This window comes from Scyliorhinus canicula, chromosome 13 (genome assembly GCF_902713615.1).
Source record: "Scyliorhinus canicula chromosome 13, sScyCan1.1, whole genome shotgun sequence".
In the NCBI taxonomy this organism is placed as follows: Eukaryota; Metazoa; Chordata; class Chondrichthyes; order Carcharhiniformes; family Scyliorhinidae; genus Scyliorhinus; species Scyliorhinus canicula.
This window is the reverse complement of record NC_052158.1, coordinates 121,174,497-121,180,496: the sequence shown is the minus strand read 5'-3', so window position 1 is coordinate 121,180,496 and position 6,000 is coordinate 121,174,497.

Here is a 6,000-nt window from a genome sequence, read left to right as displayed (position 1 = left end):
TTTTATCATTTTTTATTTTGCCCCTTTGCGAGTTGTCGAACATGAAGGCAACCGATCTTTGGTCGGTGATGAGGGTGAACCTCCTACCTGCGAGGTAGTGCCTCCAGTGACTAGCCTCCACAATGGCTTGTGCTTCTTTCTCGACTGAGGAGTGTCGGAGTTCTGAAGCGGAGAGGGTACGGGCGAAAAATGCAACGGGCCTCCCTGCCTGATTTAAAGTGGCTGCTAGTGCTACCTCTGAGGCGTCGCTCTCAACCTGAAAGGGAGTGGATTCATCCACCGCCCGCATGGCTGCTTTGGCGATGTCCTCCTTGATGCAGCTGAAGGCCTGGCGCACCTCAGCTGACAGGGGAAATCGTGTGCCCTTAAAGAGTGGGCGGGCTTTGTCCGCATATTGAGGGACCCACTGGGCGTAGTATGAAAAGAACCCCAAGCACCGTTTGAGGGCCTTGGGGCAATGAGGGAGGGGCATGCGGTCCGGGTCTGGGCCCAGGACTCCGTTCTCCACGACGTAGCCGAGGATGGCCAGTCTGTTTGTGCGGAAAACGCATTTCTCCTTGTTATAAGTGAGGTTTAATTTCTGTGCCGTCTGGAGAAAACGGTGGAGGTTGGCGTCATGGTCCTGCTGGTCATAGCCGCAGATGGTAACATTGTCCAGATACGGAAACGTGGCCCGCAGCCGTACTGGTCCACCATTCGGTCCATTGCTCGTTGGAACACCGAAACCCCGTCAGTGACGCCGAAGGGAACCTGGAGGAAATGGAAGAGGCAGCCATCGGCCTCGAACGCCGTGTAGTGGCGGTCCTCTGGGCGGATTGGGAGCTGGTGGTATACAGACTTCAGATCCACCGTGGAAAATAGCTGACATTGGGCGATCTGGTTAACCATGTCTGCAATTCTGGGGAGGGGATACGCGTCTAGGAGCGTAAAGCGATTTATGGTCTATCTATAGTTGACGACCATGCAAAATTTTTTCCCTGGTCTTGACGACCACCCGAGCTCTCTCAGGACTATTACTGGCCTTTATGATCCCCTCACTGAGCAGCCGCAGACCTCCGATCGGATAAAGACCCTATCCTGTAGGCTGTATCGCCTGCTGCGAGTAGCTACTGGTTTGCAATCTGGAGTGAGATTGGCGAAGAGAGGAGGGGGGGGGGGGGGGGGGGGGGGGGGGGGGGGGGGGGTGGGGGGGGGGGGAGATGCGCAGCGTGGCTAGGCTGCAGATAGTGAGTGGGGGCAGGGGCCCGCCGAAGCTGAGGGTGAGGCTCTTGAGGTTGCACTGGAAATCCAGGCCTAATAAGAGTGGCGCGCAGAGGTCAGGCAGGACGTAAAGTTTAAATTTTGAATAACTAGCGCCTCGAATTGTGAGCGTAGCGACGGTGCGTCCTTGGATTTGGACTGAGTGGGAGCCCGAAGCGAGGGCGATAGTTTGTCTCACAGGAAAAATAGGAAGCGAACAGCGTCTTACCAGCTCTGGGTGTATGAAGCTCTCGGTGCTCCCGGAGTCAAAGAGGCATGGCGTGCTGTACCCATTGATCTGGACCTCCGCCATCGAACTTCGTAGATGCTTGGGGCGGGATTGATCTAGGGTGACCGCGTTGAGTTGCGGGCCGCGTGATGAGTGCCCGGGAAAGTCGTAGTCTTCAGAGTGGGCGTCCGGTCCAGTAGATGCCGGTACGTTCTGGCGAGCTTGATGCAGGATCACTGCGCTGAGTTGCGGGCCGCGTGATGAGTGCCCGGGGAAATCGTAGTCTTCAGATGAGCTATCTGAGCATGGCGATGCAGATGGGGCCCGTGGATCGCACGTGGTGAGCGGCGAGGAAGATGGCGTCCAAGATGGCGGCCCCCATGAGTCGCACGTGGCCGGCCGCATGGTGGGGGTTTGCCAAGATGGCGGCCCCCATGGATCGCACGTGGCGGGAGGGGGCGGAGTCGGGGCGTAGGCCGCAGCGTTTCGGGCCCCGCAGGCCCCGCTGGTGCTGGGAGCGATTTGTTCTCTCAACTGGGGAGTTAGAAACTGGGGCCCTTTTCGCGAGGCACACTCTGGCATAGTGGCCTTTCTTCCCGCAGCAGGTCGCGGATCGGGCTGGGCAGTGCTGCCGCGGGTGCTGGCTTTGGCCACAGAAATGGCAGGCTGGGGCAGCTGAGTAGCTGGCTGGGGCAGCAGAGTAACTGGCTTTGGCAGCGCGGTAGCTGGGGGGCCCGTGCGGCACAGGCCTGGGGGGATTGTTGGTCGGGAGTCCACGATGAGGTCGTGGGGTCCGCGGGAAACGAGGTGAGGCTGCGGAAGGAGACTTCCATAGTGGTAGCAGCCTCCACAGTAGTATCTAAGTCCTGGGACCCCTTTTCTAGCAGTCTTTGGCGCACATAGTTCGATCTAAGGCCCGCAACGAAAACATCCCGCACAGCAAGCTCCCTATGTTCAGCCGCGGTAACGGCTTGATAATTAGTCATTAGAGAGATTGTTCAGTTCCCGTACAAATTCGGCTAGCGTTTCTGTAGGCCGCTGACGGCGAGTCGTAAACACGTGGCGTGCATAAACCTCGTTAATGGGCCTAACGTACATTTTGTCCAATATCGCCAGCGCTGCGGTGTAAGAACCGGCCGGATTTAGCTGTGTGGAGATTCTGTGGCTTACCCTCGCGTGCAGTAGGCTGAGTTTTTGTTCCTCCGTTGTTCCAGCGGTGCTGGCTTCTGCCAGGTAGGCCTTAAAACATCTCAGCCAGTGGGAAAAAACTTCTTTAGCCTCTGCATCCTGCGGGTCGAGTTCTAGGCGTCCGGGCTTGAGGGCTGCTTCCATGATTTACTTCGACTGTTTCGTAAGTATATTAAATTGATGGAACCATCAATTCTACGGACACGTGCTTGTAGGATTAGATTAGCGGTTTTAATATACTTACAACAGAGCCAGCCTGTTAGCCGTTGAACTTTCGGTGAACTGGCTGGCTGACTCTGTGGCATGGATCTTTATACAGCAGCTCCAGGGGGAGGAGTTCTGGGCGGAGCCAAGGGGGGAGCCCAGTACAAACTCTCGAGTACTCCCAGAGCTACTCCCCCTGGTGGTCAGGTAGTGCAACTGCACTGACAATATCGGTACATATATATACTGGGAACAGAGTGACATTGGTAACTTATACCGTGTGACTCTCATTCACCACACCGAGATCCTCCCCTCACCAACCCACGTCCCCGAGAGCACCCTGTCCTGAACTCCCCTTGGCGGCAACAGTGGAAACTCCGCCAACTGCCGGCTAACAAACGCTCTAATCTGCATATACCCGAGGTATTCTCTGGGGGGGTGGCCCCACCTCCCCTCCAACTCCTCTAAGGTCGCAAACTCCCCACCGAGAAAGAGGTCCCCCATCCGCCTGATACCTGCCCTGTGCCAGCTCAAAAACCCTCCGTATCGGGGACCAAACTGAAGCCTTCACCTCCCCCCTTGTGCCGCCCCCAGCCCCTTCAGATGCATGACCACCCGGGCCCGCTTGACTGGCCCATTCAGTCTCCTTACATTCCAGGTGACCAGCCGAATCGGGGGGGGCTATTCGCCCTTCCTCCCTGCCGATCAGCCATAACTCTTCCTCGGCCAACCACGTGCCCGCAGTCCCGTTCCCCACAGTGGCAGATCTTCGTCCCAACCCCTTCTAATACCTTCAGTTCCCCTTCAGCCCTTCCAACAGCAACCCGACCCCCCCCCCCCCCCAAGTTGCGTTGCCCCTCTCATTGTACTCCCGTAAGTCAGCTGACTCCTGCTGACCCCGGCTGCTCCCGCCACCCCAACAACCCCCCCCCCCCCGGTGTAACACTACCACCCGACCTGCACAGTCCCCTCCCATTCCAGCTCCAGCGCGGGAAGAAAAGCCCGCGCCACCTGCTCGGCCGACCCCACCCTCTCCGGCACAGCTCCCCAGGTCCAAACTCCCCCACCACGACCCAAGCCACCCTTCCCTCCCCCGAGGCCCGTCAACCTCCCTCAACCTTCAACCCCTCCCAACCCAACAACTTCCCCCCTTTCCCGGAGCCCGTCCAACGGGCATACAAAACATCCCACAAATTTTCCCAAAAGAGAAAAAAAAACTCAACACAAGGGAACAAGGGAGAACAGAACCTCCAAACACTATACAACATTCCCCGACCCCCCCCCCCCCCCTCAATTCTTAGTCCGAATCCAGCTTCTCGGCCTGGACAAAGTCCCAGGCCTCTTCCGGGGAGTCAAAGTAATACTGGCGGTCTTTATAGGTGACCCAAAGGCGCGCCGGCTGTAGCAGGCCAAACTTCACCCCTCTCCTGTGCAGCACTGCTATCGACCGGTTATAACCGGCCCTTTTCTTCATCGCCTCCGCCTTCACTGCCAGGCCTAGGATTTCGTCCTCATTCTCCGAGGCCTTTTGCCGGACCTCGTGGATCTCTGCCCCCTGGGCCGCCATGAGCTTGTCGAGCGAGGCCTTTAGCGGTTCCAGCAGCTCAGCTCCCTGAAGCAGTGATGGAGGAGCTCCTGCTGCTCCTGCACCCACGCTGCCGGTTCCCCGCCCACCGCCATCGTGGTGTTCCTCCCTCGCACCTTTCTCTGCTCCAGTGCCGATTTTCTAACCGCTCCACTCCTGGTCCAGTCCATCCACTGGCAGAGAAGTGTTGCTGATGTCTTCCCACACCGGGAAAAATCCATCCAGTGCCGTTACGGGCCCTAAAAAGAGCCCAAAAGTTCGAAAATAGTGGGAGCAGCCGAACGGGCGGCTTAGCTCCGCATCACCGCAACCGGAAGTCCAGGAAAAATCTTTTTAAGATCCAGAATGCACTGGCTGAGAGTGGCGGAGGCAGATTCATTTGTGGCTTTCAAAAAGGAATTGGATTAGCATCTGAAAAGAAAAATAATTCAGGGCTACAGCAGGAGAGCGAGACCTGCTGAGTTGCACTTGCAGAGAGGCTGAATGGCCACCTTCTTGTCTATTACTGTTCTATCATTTTAACTCACCACAACTTGAACAAACTTCAGAATACTCTCAGAAATTTTGTAGCATCAGAAGTTCTTCAAAAACACCTTACATGCAAGTTAAGTGCCTGGCACTTTTAGTAACCTCTTGCAGCTCAGCGCCTGATCTTTGGCGTGTGCTGTATGAGTTAATACTATGGACCTGTGCAGTTTGAATTTAGATGGCAAAGCATCAGCTGGTACCACTGTGTGGTGTGAAACAGCTGCTTTTTGGCACCTTGCACGTGATGCCTGGGTGGGATTTTTTAACGCCCCACTCCTGGTCCAGTCCATCCACCGGCAGAGAAGTGTTGCTGATGTCTTCCCACACCGGGAAAAATCCGTCCAGCGCCGTTATGGACCCTAAAAATAGCCCAAAAGTTCGAAAATAGTGGGAGCAGCCGAACGTGCGGCTTAGCTCCGCATCACCGCAACCGGAAGTCCAGGAAAAATCTTTTTAGGATCCAGAATGCACCCCCTTCTCAAGATGACATGTCACACAGGTTGTGCTGAAAGAAGCTGACAGGGTAGCATAGAGGGGGAATTGGCTTCCATATTGCTGATGGAAACGCAGTTTGAAATTAAATGAAATGAAAATCGCTTATTGTCACAAGTAGGCTTCGAATGAAGTTACTGTGAAAAGCCCCTAGTCGCCACATTCCAGCACCTGTTCGGGGAGGCTGTTACCCAATGGTAACGTGACTCGATGAGTGTAATTCTGGTCTTTATTACTTTGGCAACAAGCCGATGGAAATAAAAATTGGGATGTTTCTATAATGGGTGGAACCTCCATCCCAGGGGGTTACTGCTGAGGTAGCGAGGGTGACAAAAGACCCTAAACTGTCTCAAGTGGAATCTGCAAACCAATATCCTCCAAACACTGACAAAATACTACGGATGCTGGGACTCTTGAAATAAAAGCAAAAAATGCTGGAGAGAGTTAGTAGTTCAAGCAGCTTCTGAGGGGAGAGAAACGGAGTTAACATTTCAGGTGAATAACCTTTCATCAGAACTAAAAAGGTTATTGAACT